Source organism: Macaca fascicularis, chromosome 14 (genome assembly GCF_037993035.2).
Source record: "Macaca fascicularis isolate 582-1 chromosome 14, T2T-MFA8v1.1".
NCBI lineage: Eukaryota > Metazoa > Chordata > Mammalia > Primates > Cercopithecidae > Macaca > Macaca fascicularis.
In genome coordinates this window covers 48610523-48634307 of record NC_088388.1, presented here as the reverse complement: position 1 = coordinate 48634307, position 23785 = coordinate 48610523, and the positions used below count along the sequence as shown (strand labels likewise).

The 23785-nt window shown below is 37.4% G+C and overlaps 1 non-coding gene across 7 annotated transcripts in view; it reads right to left on the bottom strand.

Annotated features, from left to right (window-relative positions):
- Positions 1-23785, bottom strand: part of LOC101865224 (phosphatidylinositol 4-phosphate 3-kinase C2 domain-containing subunit alpha) — a 118769-nt gene that overhangs the window by 59209 nt on the left and 35775 nt on the right. For all 7 annotated transcript variants that reach the window (XR_010580872.2, XR_010580870.2, XR_006692257.3 and 4 more), the window contains 4 exons: positions 21772-22901; positions 7862-7971; positions 2812-2969; positions 678-798 (listed from right to left, as the gene is read on the bottom strand). This is a non-coding gene — a transcript (phosphatidylinositol 4-phosphate 3-kinase C2 domain-containing subunit alpha). The remainder of the gene's footprint in view (positions 1-677; positions 799-2811; positions 2970-7861; positions 7972-21771; positions 22902-23785) is intronic.

The following is a 23785-nucleotide window of genomic DNA, read 5'->3' as shown; positions in this document are numbered from 1 at the left end:
AAGGCAGGTGGATCACCTGAGGTCGAGAGTTCGAGACCAGCCTGACCAAAGGGCTGTATTTTGCAAAAACACAAAATTAGCTGGGCATGGTGGCACATGCCTGTAATCCCAGCTACTTGGGAGGCTGAGGCAGGAGAATCGCTTGAACCCGGGAGGTGGAGGTTGTGGTGAGCCGAGATCGTGCCATTGCACTCCAGCCTGGGCAACAAGAGTGAAACTCTGTCTCAAAAAAAGATATAATAAATACCTGGGTAAGAAAAAGATTCATATAACGATTATTTCAGGCAACTAAAAGGAAATCACAGCTGACTACTGTGCATAAAGTAACAGTGCATGTTGCAAAAGGAAAACAGAGTCTATAATGATGTGACTATCAACTCTTTACAGTAAGAAAGACCCATTATATCACTTATTAACCAGCTGCCTGAAATTCTTCCTGTAAAGACTACAAGCTCCTTAAGGGAATACAATGTCTCACTTATCTCTAAACCCCCACCACTGTCTTAGACATGACATCTTAGACATCATATATTTGAATAAAAGTTTACTAATTCGATAAATCAATTCAATAGGACCCAACGTATTTCTGCATTATAAATTCAACTTGAAATTTTTCTAGATTAAACCATTAAAAATGAAATTGTCAAAGATGTTGCTCAGTAGTTAAATAAACTTACTTCTGCAGCACTTCCTCTTGACCGCAAACTTTCAGAACATAGCTGCCAACATCTACTTGATTCAAGTCATCATGTACCCAGCAAAGGGCTTGCATTATAATGATTTCTACAGTAGAACTCACTGTAAAAGAGTTAGTCATCATTTGCACTTTGCTCATTCATACTTATTCAAGACTGTATTACTTATAATTTAAGACAGCAGTATACAATAGAAATATAATGCAGTCCACAAATGTAGACCACACATATAATTTCAAATTTTCTAGTTGCCACACTGAAACAAGTAAATCGAAAGAGGTGAAACTAATTTTAATAACATGTTTTATTTAACTTAACACAGTTGACCTTCTATATATGTTGGTTCTGCATCTGTGGATTCACCAATCATGGAACAAAAATATTTGAAAAGAAAAAAATTGCATCTGTACCGAATATGTACACACTTTTTCCTTGTCATTATTCATATACAATACAGTATAGCAAATATTTACATAGCATTTACATTGCATTAGGTAATATAACTAATCTAGAGGTGATTTAAAGTATACGGTAGTATTACACATTGTATGCCTGTATCAAAACATCATTTTACCCCTTCCCTTTGATGCTTTAAAAAAAGATCATATGTACCCCATAAATATATATATACCTACTATGTACCCATGCAAGTTAAAAATTTAAAAATTAAACCAAAAATAAATAAGGTATACAGAAGGATGTGTATCAGTTATACGATAATACTATGTCATATCAGGGATTTGAGCATCCTAGGATTTTGGTATCTGAAGGGGGTCCTGGAACCAATCCCCCACAGATGATATTTAGCAGTATCTAGCAAACAATGATTTAAAATGAATTACAAGAAAATGATTCACCATTTTAAATGTTTGACATTTGCTTGGTATATTTTCCAACGAAAATAAAAATACAGCAGGTAGGTTATACTTTTGAGATGGGGTCTAACTCTCACCCTCACTGCAGTGAGCCAAGATCATGCCACTGCACTCTAGCCTGGGTGGCAGAGTGAGACTGTCTCTCAAAAAACAACAACAACAACAACAAAAACCACAAAACTTTTCCTTTAACAACTAAAAGAATAATTGTTACAGTAGCTGATGGTTTTCGGTTTCAGATTTATATTTTTTCAAAGGGCCTTCAAAAGTACAAAGCTAGAAAGAATGTATCTGAATATTAGACACATTCCTAGTCATAACCATTAAAGAATAAAAATTGCATAATTCTTAGGCCAAAGTACTGTAGAAATAAAGGATCTCATTCCTTGGTTGGAATCCTGTTAAGATAATATATATTATGAAATGCAATAAACTCTGCAAGGAAATAAAATTAGTTTTTAAAACTAAAAGAAAAAAATTCCTACAGACATCTCTAGAGAGGACACCCATACCAAGTTTGGAAGAAAGGATTAAAATAAAAGAGAATTATCTTCTCCATAGAAGAACTTAGCAAGATATCTGGAATTTCAATTTCACTGACAGCTCTTTATAAGCAAGCATGCTGCCTGTCATAAAATGAAGGATAAAAATAAAGAATTAGATTATAATTAGCTTTTCTATCCAATGCTTTTGGGCCTTGGCCAAGAGCCACTGATTAACAAAAAGTTACTCAGCACTTTTCAGATAATTATCTATTTATAAAGGTAACCTGATTCCCCACTAGTTCTAACCAGAAAAGTATCCATATGAATGACAAAAAGACACATGATAACAAAATTGGTTTATTAAAAGAATGATAATATTGATATTTTATTTATTTATTTATTTATTTGAGACGGAGTCTCCTCTGTCGCCCAGGCTGGAGTGCAGTGGCCAGATCTCAGCTCACTGCAAGCTCCGCCTCCCGGGTTCACACCATTCTCCTGCCTCAGCCTCCCGAGTAGCTGGGACTACAGGCGCCCGCCACCTCGCCCGGCTAGTTTTTTGTAGTTTTTAGTAGAGAAGGGGTTTCACCGTGTTAGCCAGGATGGTCTCGATCTCCTGACCTCGTGATCCGCCCGTCTCGGCCTCCCAAAGTGCTGGGATTACAGGCTTGAGCCACCGCGCCCGGCCAATATTGATATTTTAAACATTTCCCCCTTACAGAACAAAACAAGAGGCTTGAGGAACCATAAACCTACCATCGCATGTAAAAGTAACTGGTAGCTGAAATCCTTCAATTTCAATGGAGACCTTCACACTAGCATTTTCTCCGCATATATTTCTTTGTGCTGTGACTGGACTTAACAAATAGCCTGGGTTTGTGCGGTGATTGGTATACGGAAATTTGGTCTTCAATCTGTTCACAAGAAAGAAGAAATTAAATTCTTTTTTAAAAAACTTCATCTGAGGGCTCTGAACAAGGTTTTACATGTTTATAGCCACTCAGTTCTGTGTCATTGTCCAACTCAAGCAGCTCATGAAACTGCAATGAATGAACTCCTGTTGAAACTCCAAATACCAGCATTTTCCTTTTAAATAAAAGAAACCCAAGGAAAAGGAAGAGACGACCTACTGCCAGGATAGCTTTGGTAACATTATCAACACTACCCAAGCACATGCTTGGATAAATGGCATTTTAAATGAGGTCCTCTGGTTAAAAATCTTTTGCTACACAGTACAAGTACACAAAATGGTACCTTTTAAATGATTCTATAGGCAATGTAGTCCTAAAACTGTGATGGCCAAAAGGATAAAATGTTTGTTGTCTTGAAAATTTTTTTTCTTCTAAGGACCTTTTTCCTACAAACGTTGTTTTTGGCTGCTAGATAACGAACAAAATACAGACAATGGTTTTTTACAGTGCTCCAAGGCCTTTCTTCCCTCAAAGTGATTTCTAAAACTTAGGGAATCGAAAGAACTGCCTGTGAAGGTATTCATAGGAGCAACACAGTTTAAAATTAAATATATGAATGTGGTGTATGGCTCGTCTCCAGCCAGCACTGCTGTTATCATAAGACAAAGACAGATTTGATAACTTCTTTACACTTGTGAGCTCTTTTAAACTGATTTTTTTCTAGAGGTTAAAAGACAGGGACCAGTTCTCCTACCTGCTTTTCATAGGGTTATGAATGGAATGAATGCTAGAAGTATATACTTGCTTCTGTAGAGATTAAAATAATCAGGTCACGGAAGTAGAATAAAACAGCTTGAGTTGACAGAAAAAGGTTCTGGAGAAGTAGCACATGTAAGCATTAGTGCATATCCTCTAGAGCCAAATTACCTTATATTGAATCCTGATTATACTACTTATTAGCTGTGTGAACTTACGCAAGTTATTAAATCTCCTTGTTGCTTCAGTTTTTTCTTCTATAAACTGGGGGTAATACTACTACTTACCTGATAGGGTTGTTGTGAGAATTACGTGAATTTAGTTTATAAAGCATTTAGAACAGTGCCTAGTACATGGTAAGTGCTTTAACCTTCTTGTCAAATAAATGAGTTAGTGAAGGAATAAATCTAGTTTTTGCACTGAACTGTTAAGCAACACAAAGGATCCAATATTAAAAATATAATACACCCTTTCTTTATAAATTACTCAGTCTCAGGTATTTCTTTATAGTAATACAAACACTAAGACAGATGCTCACATCAAATCATGAAATTAATGTATGAAATGTTAGAGAATTTTTTCTACATCTAAGCAAGCTTTCAATTTTCAGAAACCGTTAAGGATGACAAAAGTAAAAGCAGAAATTCTTGATAGCTAAGAAAAGAATTTATTAGACAAAAATTCCAGTGATAAAACTTAGCTTTGTTTGAGAGGAGGAAACCTGCATTTCCCTTTCTTAAAATAAGTCCTTTCTTTTACACAACAATGTGAATGTAACTATGTCACTGAAATGTATACTTAAAACCAGTTAAAATGGTAAATTTTGTTACACATATTTTATCACAATTTAAGAAATGTTTTTATAATGGGTCCTTTTTGTATTTACTTGGTACCATGGAAGATACCAGATCCAGAAAATACACTAATTTCCTTTTTCTGTAAAATTGATTTCTTCTAATCCATGGTTTGTTTGCTTTATAAAAATTGCCAAAAACCACAAAACACGTAAGATGTAAGATTCCTTACAATTGAGGTTTTTTTTGTGGGTTTTTTTGTAACTAAATGTTTAAACATTTAAACATACAAAATCAAATTAAACTACTAAATGAATAACTGCTGTCTGAGTAAATTATTCACTTTAAATATAGACCAGATAAGGTATTTTTATGGATACTCTAAGCCACACATCACAGTTTGATGTTCTTAAGTAACTACCTATAAAGAGTATTTAACTCTAATTTTTATTTTTTCTAAAATTTCTACTCCCCTATCACCCAAATAAAAGGCTTTGTCTGTTTAGTGTAGATCTACAGTTTAGGAAATTCAGTATCTCTATGCAGAAACAAAAATCCTTTATGGTTTATTTTTCTACTTTTGTGTGCTCAATCAGACTAAAATTCTGCACAGATAACCAAATCATACAAAATCAGAATATAAAGAGGAGAAGAGATAAAAATGAGGGTTTTGAAAGATTTCAAATGAATTAACATTATTCTATAGGAAAGTATATCAGCACTACTTAGAATAAAATTAACCAAATGCAGAGTTGAAGTCCTTGAAAACACATAGCAAGTTTTTGGGGTCAAGATACTAGTATAGGATATAAATAGTATATATATTAATATTATATGACCATAAAGCTATTCAGAAAGACAGGTGTAGAGTGTGGTTTCTCATCTTATCCTAAAGGACCACAAATAAAGTGGCACTAACTTCTACTGGTATTTAACACTATTAGAAAACTTTCTTGACTGGGTGCGGTAGCTCACGCCTGTAATGCCAGCACTTTGAGAGGCCGAGGTGGGCAGATCACCTGAGGTCAGGAGTTCAAGACCAGCCTGGCCAACATGGTAAAATCTTGTCTCTATTAAAAATACAAAAAAATTAGCTGAGCATGGTGACACATGCCTATAGTCCTAGCTACTCAGGAGGCTGAGGCAGGAGAATAGCTTGAACCCAGGAGGCAGTGAACCGAGATCGCACCACTGCACTCCACCCTGGGCAACAAGAGTGAAAACTCCGTCTCAAAAAAAAAAAAAAACAAAAACAAAACAAGAAAAACAAAACAAAAAAAAAACCATTTTCAGCACCTGTAACTAGTAGATATAGCAAGCTTTGTCAATTACGATAGGTGTAAAATGAAAAAAATAAAGAAATAAGACAAAAACTCAATAATAATGAAAAGTAGTCCTGAATCAATGTATTACAGAACCTTAAACTGAAAGAGATCTTTGAAATCACTAGTCCAACTCTTTAATTTCACAGATGAGAAACAACAACAAGAACCAATACCTAGAACTGCTAATAAATTCCAAGTCTGTTTTATATTTTATCTTAACTATAAACAAATATCATTCTGACAGCCTGACACTAATTTCACAGCTGAATTTAAACGAATAATTTTTGGAGATCTCAAAAAGCAAAGAACTGGCTCTCTAATTAAAAGCCTAAAATTTGTTTTAAAAATCCGCTGCAAAATGAGCATACGGGAAAAAATAGAGCCACTAATTTCAAAGTACATCTCCTCACCTCAATCTCCATGGTCACCACAGGGGAACAAGAGAAGTTCCTAGAACATGGCTTCAAAAACACCAGTACTTCTTACTGCTCTAATATTTGTTACAATCATAGTCTACTAATGAAAATAAAATTACAAAAAGAACTCATTCTCTCTTTAGTCCATTTGCAGTTTTGTACCACATAAATGTGTGTGTGTGTGTGTGTGTGTAAACAAAAACAATCATTTTCAATTAGTGGCAGAGTTTGTATAAATAGCTCTATGATTCAAATGGGAGAAAAAAGGTAGGTCTCAGCTACCTAACTTCTCAACTTGCAAAGCTTAAATGTAGTAGTTACTTAACATGGCCTAACAGAAAAATACAAGGCCTGTTTGGGGAGAGTAACCTTTGCCAAGAAAAAGTGACTCTACTGATAATATTTTTTTTCCTAAGGTATTCTGAAGAAAAGAAATGCTGGTTAAAAGGTAACATAAAGGAAGACAAAGTTTTAATAAAATATCACCAATTGTCCAGAAAATCTCATTAAATATTAAGTTCTTTAACATTAAAATAATGTACATATTCAAAAATGTTCTGGGAACCCCAAATCCTGCTATGCTTAAAGCAGACCACACTGAAGACAATGCTGGATTCAGAAAAAAATCTCTCATTGGTGATCTACTTCCCTTTTTTAGATAACAGATCTCTCATCCTCTTGGCCACAAGGATTGTTGTTCCACTCTTTCCTCCTGTGGGATTTTCCTATCTGGCTAGCGCTAAGAGGACTCCTTTTTCTTCTCTGCTACTGAGACCATTCAATTGCATGGAGGAAAGGCAGAGGAAGAAAAGTGAGGAAGGAGAAGGAAAGGAAAGGGAGTGGACAAGGAGAATCGAAGGAAGGAGGGATGATTTATAGTAATGAATTCCTGAATCTTGCTATTAATGAACTCTGCCCCATCCTTCCTCTATCTGCTATTTGGGTTGTGAACATGACCCTTTTTAAGTTCAAGATGGGTTTTAGCACTTGTAACAGAAGTCATGACTAACATAGTGATATAATGGGAAGAAAACATGCTTAACCAGAAGCAAAAGAGACTTGGTTCTATTATTGATATTACTGACTAGCCAAGTAAACTTTGTTAGGATACTTCTCTGAGTCTCAGTTTCCTCACCTACAATGAATATTAGACACATTTAAGATTGAGAGAACATTCTATAAATGTGTTTCTCTAAACTTCAGAAATATATTTGCTCTTCTAAACTTGCCTGTTATAATATCATCTCTTAAATGTGTAAGACAGTATTTTGAATGCTAGAAAGTTTACAGCAAAATTAAGTCTAAGACAAAAGTAGGTATTTTTTAAGTGTACTGAAATTTACAGGTAAGTCATATTTTTTACTGGTTATTATAGTATCAGAAGTCTACTGTCTGACCTCAACTTTTTCTTCCAAATATTAAGAAATCTAACAGGTGAAGACATAAGTTCAACTGTAGTTTGTGGTAACATGCCAATTAACTGACTTGAAATTTTAGCCACAAGAAGAAAATAATTAAAATTTTTAAAATTTTATCATTATTAGCACTAAACTGGTTTTCAAGTCAATTTTTCAAACGAACATTTATAAAGAAAAATTCCTTACTTTGTAATGGATCGACAAAAAGCTGCCATCTCCTCATTCTGTACTTCAACTTCTTGAAGAAGAGAACTTCCAGTTGGCAAATTACTGGTCCCATTTGGGTCTTTCTGTAACTAAAAGAGTGTTTTTATCTTAACAGTGGAAGATCCACAAAATGCTACATAGCAGCACAGCACAAACACATTTTTAGGAAAATATGTACAAAGCTATGGAAGTAAATCATATCAATAACAAATTTTTAAATTATATATTTCTATCTTTGTAAAAGTAATGTCAACTAAGCCTGATTTTAGTTCATTGGTTTTACTTGATCAGTAGTAGAAACAGGATGTACTAGAGTAAGAATGGAAAGATAAAGACCTTTCCATTCCAAATATTCCTAAAATAGACACTTTAGAAATTTTACAACTAAATGAAATTAAAGGACTCTCTGTTTTAAGAAAATGAAGAGATCAAGCCCATTTACGACTCTTCTAATCAGTCAGAAATTCTATATATTCAACTAGGCCCCAAATTCCAAGAAAGAAAACGGTTTTTTATGTAAGAGAATGGGCATTTTCTAGGTTAATAAACTTATACAAACATCCTCACAATCCCTCAAAAGTTAAGTTTACGTCTGGTCAAAAACTGTTTACAGCTTTCAGGGAGATCAATTCACCACCCAAGCATAGCCCAACAGCAGAGTCCATTTAGAGTGTTTTGACACTACATAAAAACACTTGATTTGGGGCAAATTTCAAATATAAATTCTCTTTAAAATTAGAATTGGAACATTCTCAATTCAAAATTCAGTGAGAACAAAGTGCATACATTTCAAGAGCTATAACACTTTTCAGTGACTATGGCACACAAAAAGATTCTTCTTTTTTTTTTTGAGACAAGGACTCATTCTGTCGCCTAGGCTACAGTGCAGTTGCTCAACAATGGCTCACTGCAGCTTTGACCTCCTGAGGTCATGTGATCCACCTCAGCCTCCCAAATAGCTGGGACTACAGGCATAGGCCACCCCACCTGGCTAATTTTTGTATTTTTTGTAGAGTCGGGGTTTTACCATGTTGCCCAGGATGATCTCAATCTCCTGGGCTCAAGCAAGCAATCTGCCTGCCTCAGCACACAAGATGATTCTGTGTGAGAAAATTAAACTGAAAATTTAGGTCAACAATTCCTTTATGAGTTTCCTTCCTTTAAAACATGTCAGAGCCCTTTCTGCTAGAATGTGATATACACACTTGGAGAAAAAAATAAATACTTCGAGTTCTACAAAAGCACAACTAAAAAGTAACAAGTCTCCTGGGGAAAAGAGAGTTAAGGTGGACTACTGAATATCAATGTAGCCAGGTGTGGTATTGCACACTTGCAGTCCCAGGTACCCAGGAGGCTAAATTAAGAGGGTCAGTTGCGTCCAGAAGTTTGAAGCCAGTGCAAGCAATACAGTGAAACTCCATCTCTCTAAAAATAAAAATATTTTTTTTATATCAGACAATATCAAACAATAACAGGTTCTTATAAAAACAATTGCACAGTTAAATGTCTGCTCCCATTTGCATCTAGCATTACATCCTTTGAAGCCTAAAACTCTGGGGCTCTTGTTTCCTCATTTGAGATATGAATTCTTCAGGACATATGCTTCTAGTCAACAATAATTGCAATGAAGTTAAAAGCACAGTACCACTGTGGGAGGCCGAGGCATGTGGATCACCTGAGGTCAGGAGTTCAAGACCAGCCTGGCCAACATGGTGAAACCTTGTCTCTACTAAAAATACAAAAATTAGCCAGGCGTGGTGGCAGGCACTTGTAATTCAAACTACTCAGGAGGCTGAAGCGGGAGAACTGATTGAACCTGGGAGGCAGAGGTTGCAGTGAGCCGAGATTGCGCCACTGCACTCCAGCCTGGGTGACAAAGTGAGACTCTCTGTCTCAAAAAAAAATTCAAAGAGAAATGTTTTTGCAGCTTCTTGGTCTGCAAACATTGTTACAGCTGAAAGATTAATACTGTGGAATGTGAAACTGTTCCTGAAGCCACTCATTTTCACTAATAAGAGGACACTTCTGCAGAATTCTCAGTGTTTTCCGTATATCTTCATAGTGCTAAAGCTTTCTCTTAGGTTGTGAGAAGTTTGTTTCTGATTATTTCAAAAATTTAATATGCTGGGAAAGATTACGTCTGAACTAATGCTATTTCCCCATTATACTGACATCAGTCTCATAGCTACCTATCACACATCAATCAGTTTGTATTACAGAAGCAACCACTATGAGAGACTATATTACTCTAAAGAATGGGATTTGATATTTCCTAGCAAATCCTCTGGTTTCACACTCCAAATCTGCCACAATCTAATCCAATCTTATTTCCCAGAACTTCCCTAAAGATTTCTATGTTCCAGTTAGCTTGAATCATATCCTGTTCCTATAAAACACAGATCAAGCTATCTTGCCTCTGGACCTTTCCCTTCACCTTCCTCTTAAACTTCCTTCACCACATTCGTCAAAAATCTATTAATTTTTAAAGGTCCAACTGAATGCAACTTCATCGGCAATGCCCTTCATGATTACTCAGTATGAAGGAATTCTTCCCCCCATACTTCTAAGTACTTAGTCTGAACCAAACACCGTATTATTAAATCCTGTTTTATATTTGTCCTAATGTGAAAGCTCCTTGAGAACACAAATAGCATTTTGTTGAATTTTGTATTTTTGTATCCAGTTTAGAAGCATTCAGTCATTAGTTCAATGTGAACTTTTGCTCCCCCCAAAACAAGTTAAAATTCACTTACATATAACCAATGAATCTATCATAGAAATCATAAAACATTTAAAAATATAAGACAATATGTAGTTCCTTCAATAACCTTCCGAAAAGAGTAGCAGTCATTTTCATTAGTATTTGATTCTATAAAATCAGCCTTTTCTAGGCTGGGCACAATGGTTCACACCTATAATCCCAGCACTTTGGGAAGCCAAGGCAGGAGGATCACTTGAGCACAGGTCCTTGACCAGCCTGGGCATCATAGTGAGACCCTGTCTCTATAAAAGTTTCTTCAAAAAATAGCTGGGTGTGGTGGCATGTGCCTTTAGTCCCAGCTACTAGGGAGGCTGAAGTGGGAAAATCACTTGAATCCTGGAGTTTGAGGCTGCAGTAAGCCATGACTGCATTCTGTACTCCAGCCTGGGTGGCAGAATGAGACCCTGTCTCAAAAAAAAAAAAAAAGAAAAAAAAAAAACCAAACAAACAAAAAAATCTAAAACTAAAAAGTTAAAAAATATATATTTTTAAATATTTAATTTATATTTTTAAATATATACATTTGGGCCAGGAGCGGTGGCTCATGCCTGTAAGCCCAGAATTTTGGGAGGCTGAAGCGGACAGATCACCTGAGGTTAGGAGTTCCAGACCAGCCTGACGCACATGGAGAAAGCCTGTCTCTACTAAAAATGCAAAATAAGCCAGGCCTGGTGGCACATGCCTGTAATCCCAGCTACTTGGGAGGCAGAGGCAGGAGAATCGCTTGAACCCAGGAGGCAGAGGCTACGGTGAGCTGAGATCGCGCCATTGCACTCCAGCCTGGGCAACAAAACCGAGACTCCATCTCAAAAAAAAAATATATATATATACACACACACACACACACTATATATATATAAAATACGTATGTATATATAATATATACTTTATATATAATATAAATATATCTAGGGGCACTCATTCATTTATAAACTTATTTATCAAAAAAAGCTCTATTAGGTGGGAACTATTATTACTCCCATTTTATGAAAAAAATGAGGCACAGATAAGTTAATTAACTCACAAGGTCATACAGATAATACAGGCAGAGTGTGAATTTCAACCCAGGCAGTCTGGCTTCAATGTCACATGCTTAATCACCATGCTAATCTGTCTCTCAAAAGAATATCCTTAAAAATCCCTAGAAACACAATGTGAAAAACAACATTGTGACCTTTGCGGGAGCAGTGCTGGGAAAACCTAAAGCTTTGCTGCACCTAAGAATCATCTTTCCCTGAAGAACTGTTCTTCATGTTTTACTTATTTTAAAAACAGATTCTGAATCTCCTTAGGTGGCATTTTAAGATTTTAAAAAAAATAATAATTGTTGTATTTTTTGCTGTGTATCTCATGAATTAGGTCCTTCCTTTTATTCAAGTTATGAGTTTGAATTAACAAAAACTAAATATAATAATTATCTAGTCACATATCAAGGTAATAATAGAATCCGGAAAGTTAACTCAAATGTTTTGTCTGTAAAGGGTAAAAAATAGCTAGGCTGCCAATATTTCACCTCAAACATTAACATTAACAGTTTTGGATTTTTCCCTCTGCTCTCTCTGGAATAAAAAATACATATATTTTACACATATTCCCTTAACCCATACTCCCACCCCACCTCCAAACTCCACACAAACAAACCAAAGCATCAAATCATCTCTTTTCTCCATTGATCTTGCACAGACTTTTCTTCTGTGGCACTCAAGACTTTCTATTTTGTACTGCATTTACACACATTCACATCTTGTCTCCCCTTTCTAGCTCAAGTTCTTTAATGGTGAAGTCTATAAATGATTAATGTGTGCAGTCCTCACATTGCATAACCATACACACTTTTTAATAAATGAAAGAGATATATGATAATCAATAAGAAAACACTGCCAATGCATTAGCCAATACATGGAACAAAGAAAGAAGTTTGCACGGGAAGATACAAAGTTCTCTAGTAAATATGTTGTTTTAGAAAACCCATGTAGATGATAGGTCATCGTCTAGAAATGTTCTACTCCAGAAATATTCTATTCCAGAGCTAGAGACAAAGATTTAGGGATCATCCAATTTCTGTAATTTTTTACAGGGAACTCTGTCTCTCTCTCTCTGTTAACTGCTGTCAGCATCCATCAGGATCACTGAGAGAGCAAATTCTCAGTCAGCAGTCTTTGGGTCAAGCTCCATTAAGAGGAAACAGTCTCTCTGGGAAGCTAAGGGAGACATAAGGGCCCGTATCTGTGAGGCACTGAACTGGGACATCTCTTTATTTTCATATATATGGAAAGGCTTATGCAATTATGAGCTGACAAGTCTCCAGATCTGCAGTTGGCAAGCTGGAGACAAAGGAGAGCAATGGTGTAGTTGCAAAACCCAGGAAGGGCCAATGCTTCCATTTTAGTCCAAAGGCAGGAAAAAAATCGATGTTCCAGCTTGAAGGCAGTCAGGCAGGAGGACTTTCCCCTTTACTTTTGGGAGGGTCATTCTTCAACTAATCGGATGAGGCTCACTCACATTAAGCAGGGAATTTGCTTTATCCAGCTGACCAATTCAAACATTAATCTGACCCAAAAACACACTCACAGACATACCCAGAATAATGTCTGATCAGATATCTGGACACCCCCCACGGCCTAGTCAAGCTGAAACATAAAATTAACCATCACAGCATCTCCATCATAGACAGCCAAGGAGTCACATTACTATAAGGGTCTAGATCAGTAGCTTTCAATCTAAGTACATTGGAGCCTCAAGAATAAAGCACTGACCAAGGGAAAACAAGTAAAGCATTATTAAAGACAACCAAGAACAAAACCTTTGGAGGAATGCCTATGTTTAAAGGCTAGACAAAGAAAAAGGAGTCAAAAATCACAGGAAGGGCCGGGCGCAGTGGCTCAAGCCTGTAATCCCAGCACTTTGGGAGGCCGAGACGGGCGGATCACGAGGTCAGGAGATCGAGACCATCCTGGCTAACATGGTGAAACCCCGTCTCTACTAAAAAAATACAAAAAACTAGCCGGGCGAGGTGGCGGGCGCCTGTAGTCCCAGCTACTCGGGAGGCTGAGGCAGGAGAATGGCGTAAACTCGGGAGGCGGAGCTTGCAGTGAGCTGAGATCCGGCCACTGCACTCCAGCCTGGGCGACAGAGTGAGACTCCGTCTCAAAAAAAAAAAAAAAAAAAAAAAAAATCACAGGAAGAAAAATAGGAAGTAGATTTACCCAGGGCAACAGAAGTTTCAAGAAAAGGATGTAGTAAATTTTTTTTAAATAAGCAAAAGGGCTAAATGGTGAATATGGTCAAGGGATTGGCAATTCTATAACATAATGAGAATAAGAGGAGGAGAGCAAGAGACTGGAAAGGCAGTGAGTGCAAATTCCTTTTTAAAGAGTAATTACTTTAAGGACAGGTGTGGTAGCTCCTATCTGTAATCCTAGCACTTTGGGAGGCAGGTGGATAGCTCTAGTCCAGGAGATGGAGACCAGCCTAGGCAACATAGTGAAACCCATCTCTACACAATATACAAAACTTAGCTAGGTAGGATGGCATGCCCCTGTAGTCCCAGCTACTCAGGAGGCTGAGGCAGGAGGATGGCTTGAGCCCAGGAGACAGAGGTTGCAGTGAGACCAGGTTGTGTCACTGCACTCTAGCCTGGATGACAGAGCAAGACTCTGCCTTAACAAAACAAAACAACAAAAACAAACAAACAAACAGTAATAACTTTGGGGAAGATAGGAACAAACAGGAACAAGAAAAAGAGTTAAGTTTTGGAAAAGGGAAGGAACATCTCTTCTTTTCAAACCAAAAAGATGAGAGAAATGTGAAGTGAGCAGTTCACACATGGATGGCCTTGACCTCGATTTAAAAGAAAAAAAAGGTAGAGAATTGGCAGAGTAAGTCTGGAGGTTTAAGGAAAGTGGTGGAGGTTTAAAACAATTCACAAAAATTTATCAATAAATACTCTGTAAAGTAGTTACAAGAATATGGGGAAGATTTATACCTATACAAGTTCAAGGTTCATGTCATTATTACCCAGAAATTATACGGAATACACCACCAAGTTTTCAATAAATACACTTTAAACATTAAATACATGTTACTTTTCAGAAGAAAGTTGGTTACATCCTTATTTGGACTTTTTCTCCCCTCAAAGAAACTTATCTGTATTGTTCAAATACACTCAGCCAGACCATGAAAATCACATGTCGTTTAACCTTCCCTCTTCTTTAAAATTAATCATAGATGCTTTGCCAACGGGTAAATGTTTATAATGTTAATACAATTAACTTTTAGAAAGAGTTTACAACCACAGAACTTTGCAAAGCCAATTCTATGAAAATAATTCAATCCATTACTAAAATTCTTTGAAATCTGCTCAAGGTATTTAAATTCATAGCTATTAACTAAAAGCCTGATTTAAACTTAAATTGCCAGAAGACACAGTTTTAAGTATTATGTCTTTTACTGGTTTTGGTCACAAAAAAATTGGAACTAAAGTATTTAGAGTATTATTAATAAAACAAAGGACACTAGATGGAAACAGGAAGTAAGCTTGCTGAGTGAGAAGAAAAATACCCTCTGTGTTGAGTTTTCACTACAAAGCATAAAATTCTGACAGGAAATGAACACTTAAGCATGTGAAGTAATTATAAAGAATAGGCATTGCAAATTATTTTCCAATAAAAAATATGAGGAAAAAGTTTGTAGAGATGAATGGTGTGTGAAAAATTAAAAGCTCCGTGTCAATGAATTGTGCCATGGATTTCCAAAGTCAGCCTATTACCAGTGTTCAGTTTATCTCCCTATTTTGGTCTACATCAAACCAAACTTTATCTTCCTGTACACAAACAAAATGAAATCTTAGCACTAACAAGAAGGCTTAGAACTTTTTTATACAAAAATCCATTCTGGGCCGGGTGCAGTGGTTCACACCTGTCATCCCAGCACTTTGGGAGGCTGAGGTGGGTGGATCACCTGAGGTCACGAGTTCAAGACCAGCCTGACCAATAAAGGTGAAACCCCATCTCTACTAAAAATACAAAAATTTGCCGGGCGTGGTGGCAGGCACCTGTAATCCCAGCTACTTGGCAGGGAGGTTGAGAGAGGAGAACTGCTTGAACCCGAGACGTGGAGGTTGCACTGAGCCAAGATTGCGTCACTGCACTCCAGCCTGGGTGACAGAGCGAGACTCCGTCTTTTAAAAAAAAAAAAAAAATCCTATCTGTAGCATTTATAACAGGTGCATGCCAAGCCTCTAAGTCATCAAATAATTGTGTTTACAACTGTTAAATTTAGCCTAAACCTGCCTCCTAACACATTTTAAGTTCAGCCTAACAATTTCTCCATGCATAGTGAACTGTAACCTAGCTGGACATGTAAACAAACTGTAACCTACTCTTGTGCCAATCACCAAGTTTCAGCCAATCAAGGGTGGCCAACGGTTCAAAACATGTTCAAATAAGGCAAACGTCAGGCCATAACCAATTCAGCTGTTTCTGTACCTCATTTCCATTTTCTGTATATCACTTTCCTTTTCTGACCACAAATCTTCCACCACATGGCTGCACTGGAGTCTCCTTGAACCCATTCTAGTTCAGGGGCTGCCCGATTGTGACCTCTTCTTTGCTGAATTAAACTATGTTAAATATGTCTAAAGTTTTTCTCTTAACACAACCTGAGAGCAACCATCATGAAATGTCTCTTTCTAAGTTCCTTTGTAGATATTTAACCATGAAACCTGTCTCCCTGAATTTTCTTCCCCATTGGTTCTTGTTCTACTTTTTAGGACAATGGATTTTAAAATTAAGCTACTAAACTGAATTCTCAATTCACAGAAAAAAATATATAAACAAATAGGACTTGTTTGGCCAGGCACGGTGGCCACGCCTATAATCCCAGCACTTTGGGGGACTGAGGTGGGTAGATCGCTTGAGGTCAGGAGTTCGAGACCAGCCTAGTCAACATCGTGTGACCCCCCAACTCTACTAAAAATGCAAAAATTAGCCGGGCGTGGTGGCATGCACCTGTAGTCCCAGTTACTTGGGAAGCTGAGCCAGGAGAATCACTTGAACCTGGGAGGTGGGGGTTGCAGTGTGCCGAGATAGTGGCACTGCACTCCAGAGCCTGGGTGACAGAGCGAGATCCTATTTCAAACAAACAAACAAAACAAACAAACAAATAGGACTTGTTTAATTTTAAGTTTTTCTATGTAACGTATTTTAACTTTCAGCCCTTACTACCAGTTATTTCTCTTTGTATTTTAGAGACAGGGTCTCATTCTATAGCCTTGGCTGAGTACAAGGGCTTTATTATCATAGCTCACTGCAGCCTCAAACTCCTGGGCTTGAGCTCCTCCTACCGCAGCCTCTTGAGTAGCTGGGACTACAGAACAGCTATAGTCCCAGCGTGCGTCACCACACACAGCTATTTTTTTTTTTTTTTCCCATAGACACGGGTCTCCCTACATTCCTCAAGTTGGTCTCAAATTCTTGGCCTCAAGCAATCCTCCCACCTGGCCTCCCAAAGCACTGGGTTTACAGACATGAGCCACCACACCTACCCTTCTACCAGTTGTTTCTATTAAAATCCAGCACAGATTGTCATCTAGTGTAACACAAAGTAGTATACTTAATATATTTAACATACTGAAAAAATTAGTATATCAATATTTCATCCTGTTTTATAAGAGCACCATTACTTTCAGGTATTCTACTTTCTGAATTGGTTTGAAAATGTATGTCCAAAATACAAAACCTTTAAAAAAAAAAAAAAAAGTCCACTTCCTCTTCCACATAGCAACTTCCCAAATTTCAACTATTATTTCTGAAAGGGATCTAGTCTAGCCAACTTTATTTCATAGATAAAGAAACTCAGATTCAGTGATTTAACTCCAATTAATACTCTCTTCTTCAGACAAAATACCTCCAACAGTTCCTTAAATGGCATAAGTTCTAGATCCTGAAAACTGTAGTCTTCTCTTTTCAAGACATACTCTAGGCTGGGCACAATGGCTTACACCATAGGGAGACCTCACCTTCACAAAAACTAAAAAAATTAGCCGGGTGTGGTGGCATGTACCTGTAGTCCCAGCTACTCAGGAGGCTGCATTAGAAGAATCACTTGAGCCTGGGAGGTATAGCTTACAGTGAGCCGTGATCACACTGCTGCATTCCACCCTGGGTGAAACAGTGTGAGACCCTGTCTTAAAAAAAAAAAAAAAAAAAAAAGACACACTTCAGTTTCCTTACTGGTGGCCCCTCTTAGGATATACTCAAACAAAATTATTAGATGGGGTTTAATTAGAGTATAATGGGATGATGAACACTTCCTCAGCCATGCTGCAATTAGACTCCCCTAAGACTGGCAAGTACCCTAAGCCACGTCAGTTCTGATAGCACGCTATCAGTAAAGCTGTTGACATGTTACACTGTAGTAATCTAGCTCCAATCTCTGATTGATCCCCTGATCAAGTCATATTATTGCTTACCCAGTTTCTGGCTCATATCTCTCATAATTCATTTGCTTACTACTTTAATCCTTCCCCTATACTTTTTAACTAAGATCTAGGAATGTGTTTCTGCTAAAACTAATCCTGGCTGGCAGCCTAGTTAATTAATTCCTAGAATTTGAGCAACTAGCAGCTCTCTGTAACAACCATGTGACCTGATTACCCAGATCTTGCTGGGCAAACTTCTTCCTATCTTTAGGAAACTACCCATCCTCATTATTCCTCCAAGATACTTTCTGAAAGCACCCCAAATAAGGAAAATATCAAGATGGTACTGTGACAAATATTTTAATACATAGGAAAAAATAAATGTAGGGAGACTTACATGGGTGTCACACCCCTGTCCCACCAAAGGAAAGGGTGGAGAACACATGTGTTGAACTAGAAGTGACCAATCTAAACTAAAAAGGTCAAGCAGGGGCAGGAAGTTGAGTTTTGCAATGAAAGCATTAGCAACCTATGCTTTGGGTTTTGAGCTGAAAAGAAACTCTATTTTTACACTTTGCTATTTGTCTTGTCGTTTTCCCAACCTTGTAGGCTCCTAAAGTATGAAGAAACTTTAAAGTCATCTAGTCAAGAGGTCCCAAATGCAGTTACTCCCAAGGGAGTAACACATTTGCTGCATTAGAATCACTTAGGGAAAGTTTTGCAAAAACTGGTTATCTTCCCCCTGAAATTTCATACTGTCCTTTGGCACCCCTTCCTCCAAATCAGGACTGAGTAGGCCTAAACTCTGTAGGATACGGTGACATATAACTAAATTTGGGAAGCCATTTGAACCATATTTGAATATCTCCTATGACAGGGAACTTACTCCTTCCAAAATAGCATGTTGTATCACCGGAGTTTGAAAAAGGGAGGGCTGGCCGGGCGCAGTGGCTCATGACTATAACCCCAGCACGTTGGAAGGCTGAGGCAGACAGATCACCTGAGGTCAGGAGTTTGAGACCAGTCTGACCAGCATGGAGAAACCCCATCTCTACTAAAAATAAAAAATTAGCCGGTCGTGGTGGTGCATGCCTATAATCCCAGCTACCTGGGAGGCTGAGGCAGGAGTATCACTTGAACCCAGCGGCGGAGGTTGCAGTGAGCTGAGATCACGCCATTGCACTCCAGCCTGGGCAACAAGGAGAAACTCTGTCTCAAAAAAGTAAAAAAAAAAAAAAAAAGCTGGGGAGGGCTTTTAGAGTCAGATGGGTTTGAATGTCAGTCCAACTTGTTATCATGGAAATTTTCAAATATACACAAAGTAGAATAATAGACACCCAGGTATCCATCATTGGCTTCAGCAATTATCAACATATAGCCAATCTTGTTTAATCTATAAGCCCTCTAAACCCCAACACCTCACTTGATTTTATTACATTTTAAATTCTACAGTATATATCTCTAAATATGATTCATTTAATTAATTGCAATATCATTATTACACCAAAATATTAACAATAATTCCTTTTAACTTATTTACATCTCAATTTCCTCAACTGTAAAATAGGGATGGGTCATACTCTGGCCTCACAGGATTCTTGTGAGCTTTCTGTCTCAGTGATTAAAAAAAAATGTAGAAGAGTCCTTTGGCTTTGGCAACATATTGGTAAAAAATAATAATAAAGAGTTCAGTTTGAATACGTACAACATAGATAAAAATCATGTAAGTTCTTGCTTTCCGAATCCCAGTCTTGGAGCTGTGGACAGTAAATAACCCACCTACCCAGAAACCTCAACTTGCTTAAGATGATGACTACAATGCATCTGGAATGGTAATATCAGCTCAGCTGGGACAATCTATTTCTCTCAGTAGGTAAATGACTTTTCAACAATGGGAAGTTCAGAATTTAAGATATAAGGTAATTTATAAACATCTGTGTTAACTTCAAGACAATCTATCGTAGCTACAATGCATTCATTGTGGGGCTCTGCCTTCTACCAGTGCAAGGGTTGAGCCTAAGCTCAGCTCCCTACAAGACAAGGGGCTTCCTTTCCTTTGATAGCAAGACTAACTTTTCAGAGCCCCAATGTCTTTCTCCAGGTTTAAGGGAGTTGCCCTTCCCAAACAACTCTAAACAGTTGACATCTTAAATCCAGACTACATCTCAAATCCTGACTCCAGGCACTAAACAAGGAATTCGTTTCTCTCATGAGAAACCTATAAAATAGAGACCCACAGCTAGGAAGTCATCTGCCTGTTAGAAATTGATCCGAATATGAATCCAGCAGTGACCTGGACCCTGCAGGATGGGAAGATCAGGGGGACCAGTGCCTTCCCCCCCCCACCCCTATTTTTTGAGATAGGGTCTTGCTCTGTCGCCCAGGCTCGAGTACAGTGGTGCAATCATGGCTCACAGCAGCCTCAACCTTGTGGTCTCACACGATCCTCCTACCTCAGCCTCCCAAGTAGCTGGGACCACAGGAGTATGCCATCATGCCCGGCTAAATTTTTTTATAATTGTGGTAGAGACAGGTTCTCATTATGTTGCCCAGGCTGGTCTCAAAGTCCTGGGCTCAAGTGATCCTCCCACCTTAGTCTTCCAAAGTGCTGGGATTACAAGCGTGTCATCAAGCTGTCTAAACCTTCTTAACACCTATTTCTCTTCTTTCCAGACATCCAAATGGTTTTGTTTAAAGTCAACAATTCGGCCAGGCGTGGTGGTTCACGCCTATAATCCCAGCACATTGGGAGGCCGAGGTGGGCTGATCACCTAAGGTCAGGAGTTCGAGACCAGCCTGATCAACATGGAGAAACTCTGTCTCTACTAAAAATACAAAATCAGCCGGTGTAGAGACACATGCTGTAATCCCAGCTACTTAGGAAGCTGAGGCAGGAGAATCGCTTGAACCTGGGAGGTGGAGGTTGCAGTGAGCCAGATTGCACCATGCACTCCAGACTGGGCAACAAAAGCAAAACTCGGTCTCAAAATAATAATAAATAAAGTCAACAATTCAGCATAAACCGATCCAAATCATGCAAAATCCATCCCTCCTTCCCCATCTAAATGCTAGTTAACTCCCAATGACAAAATAGTAGACAGGTGCTGATCTAATTAGCTGAATGATATAATTCACACTAAAGTGAGAATGAGGCTTAAACATTCCCAGGTTACACAGATAGAAGAGCAAAACACAAATCTGCAATGGTAATATTTCATTCTTCACTTTTATCGATAAAAGTGTTTAAAGGGAGAGTCCTTTAAGTTGCTCTTCTCTCTCTGGGGTTATTTTTTCATTCATTGATTCATGGTTAAAAACAACAAAACAAAATGCATGAGAATTTCCATAATGGGACTAAAAATAAAAATTCCTTACCTGCGTTAAAAAAATAAAAGGAATAAGGAAGAGAAAGAAGGGATCATATGTAATGAGGAGACATGGTCAGACAAATTTAAAATATCTTAAATGCCTCTCAGTGACAGCCAGATCCTTCATTAGAGGCTTTTTATTTACAATCCTGGAAAAATATTAATAGCAAGCAATTTTTCAATTGGCCTAATCACATTTAATCCTTTGCCACACAAACAAAGCACACTTGAGAGCAAAGAAAAAATTCAAAATGAAAAATTTTTTTTTCTTAACAAATTACGTACACAAATATGAACTCTGTTATACTAAATTTCAAAAGTTAGTAAGAAAAGACTATACCTGAAATATATGGCCCTGGGCTTTTGCAAGCTGAGTTGTTCGAATATTTAAAGACTGGCTTCTTGTTACAGTTGCCACAGAAAGGGATTTTCCATTCACCTTTCTTTCAAGATGACAATTTGCTGGCAATCTCTCTTCAAGAAGAACAGCATCCCAAGGATCCTTTGCTAGCAAACTTGAAATATTTTTCTCTTCTTCATGGTCTAATACCTCCACGTTATCCACCTTAGGCTTACTTAGAGGATCCAAATCTAACCAGTCAAATTTACTGATATCCTCAGACTTGGGAGATACCTGTAGACTGCTGACTTTTGAATCTGTTATCTCCAAATCAGTCCTTGCTTTCCCATTTTTTAAAAATTCTGATGTACTAGCTATTTTGTCAAATAGTTTTGCCATGTCAGGACTGACTACTGGACGATAGATAGGTAAGCTTCCTTGTGGATGAAAGGGTGTGGCAGGTGTCAAAGGATATGAGAAATATGGAGATTGTCCCGGAAGACTTAAATATATAGGTTCTGTAGATGGAAAAGTGGGCATTCTTGGATTGAAGCCATTTTGGAATGCAGCCTGTTTACTGTAAGTAGAAGGATAAATAGAAGGTAAAGTATAAGTGGAAGGCCCAGATAATCCAGGTGGCCACTGTCCTCTCTGAATAGTAGGTCTAAAATAGAGCTGTGCTGAAAAGGAAGGGCTCAGAACAGGAGTAGCTGGTAATACAGGTGTTTTTCTAGTCTCAAAACTGTCATCCAGCAATAGTTTCTCAAGTTCAGCTTGGGTGAGCTTTTCTACATCAATATCTAATGCTCTTTTTTGGGAATCTGATTCGGGAAACACCATGAGATCATAATCCTGTTTATTATTAACCTGTGCTTTTTTTCTGGTGCTGCTTGACAACTCAAAGCCTCTCTGATTGTCAGTCACTTGCCTATCCTTTTGCAGTTTTGCTAAAGCTTCTGCTTCCATCTGTAATGCTTCTTCTTTGTCCACATCTTTTGCTCTTGTTGGTTCCGGATGTGAAGATGGACATTCTTTAAATCCGCTGTTGCTGGATATCTGAGCCATGTCCACCAAAAAGATCAAACCTTCCTTCCTCTATTTTTTTCTTGTAGCTTCCAAAATAGCAAGAGCTATACATAAAAATAAACATAACACTCAATTAGATTTATAAACATAAATATATTTTGTTTGCAACCTACCCCATATGATATAGGACTTAAAGCCACTTAGAAAAATACACTATAAAATAAACAAAAACAGTTGGATGAAATCCGGGTGAAGGAACACTTAACACCTTATACACTGTTGGGTTACAGAAGATGTTCAGATACACATTACTTTAACCCCATTTCCTGACCCAACTGGAAAGCTGGCACAGTAAATTAACTTTCATTTTAGTAGTCACAATGGCTGCCATTCACCAGTGGTACTTCTGGCAGAATTCTTAGCATGAGATGACTTAAGAGCTAGTCACATATTTTCAAAAGTTCAGACAGGGTTTACCGATATGCAGAAATAGCAAGTCAAAATGGTTTTTGATCTTTTGCTATTTGTTAAATTGCTCAAAAGCCAATTAGCAATAAAAACATCCAATACCTGGCTAATAAAATAGGAAACTATTATTTTATCAAAATACTATGTGCAAAACTGATTAAGGTTTAATAATCTTCCAGAAATATTAAAAATGTATAATGTAACATGGATTTGAATAATAAGACAAAAGTGTTAAGGCTTATTAGAAGTTCTGAGGTAATATTTCACTCAAAGATTAAATTACAGCTGAATTGGTCATATAGTTTTAATTACATTTCTATTCTGATTATCTGCAGTTAAATCAATAGTTATAATACCAAAATTTCTCCTTTTCAAAATCCTTAAATATTTTTCTTCATGAAAAGATAAGAAGATTACTTTGTCATAGATTAGCTTACAAAAATTTATACTCCTCTATTTAAGACAAACACTTAATTCAGACCAAGATTACCCTGTGAAGCAGTATGACCAACTGAAAGGT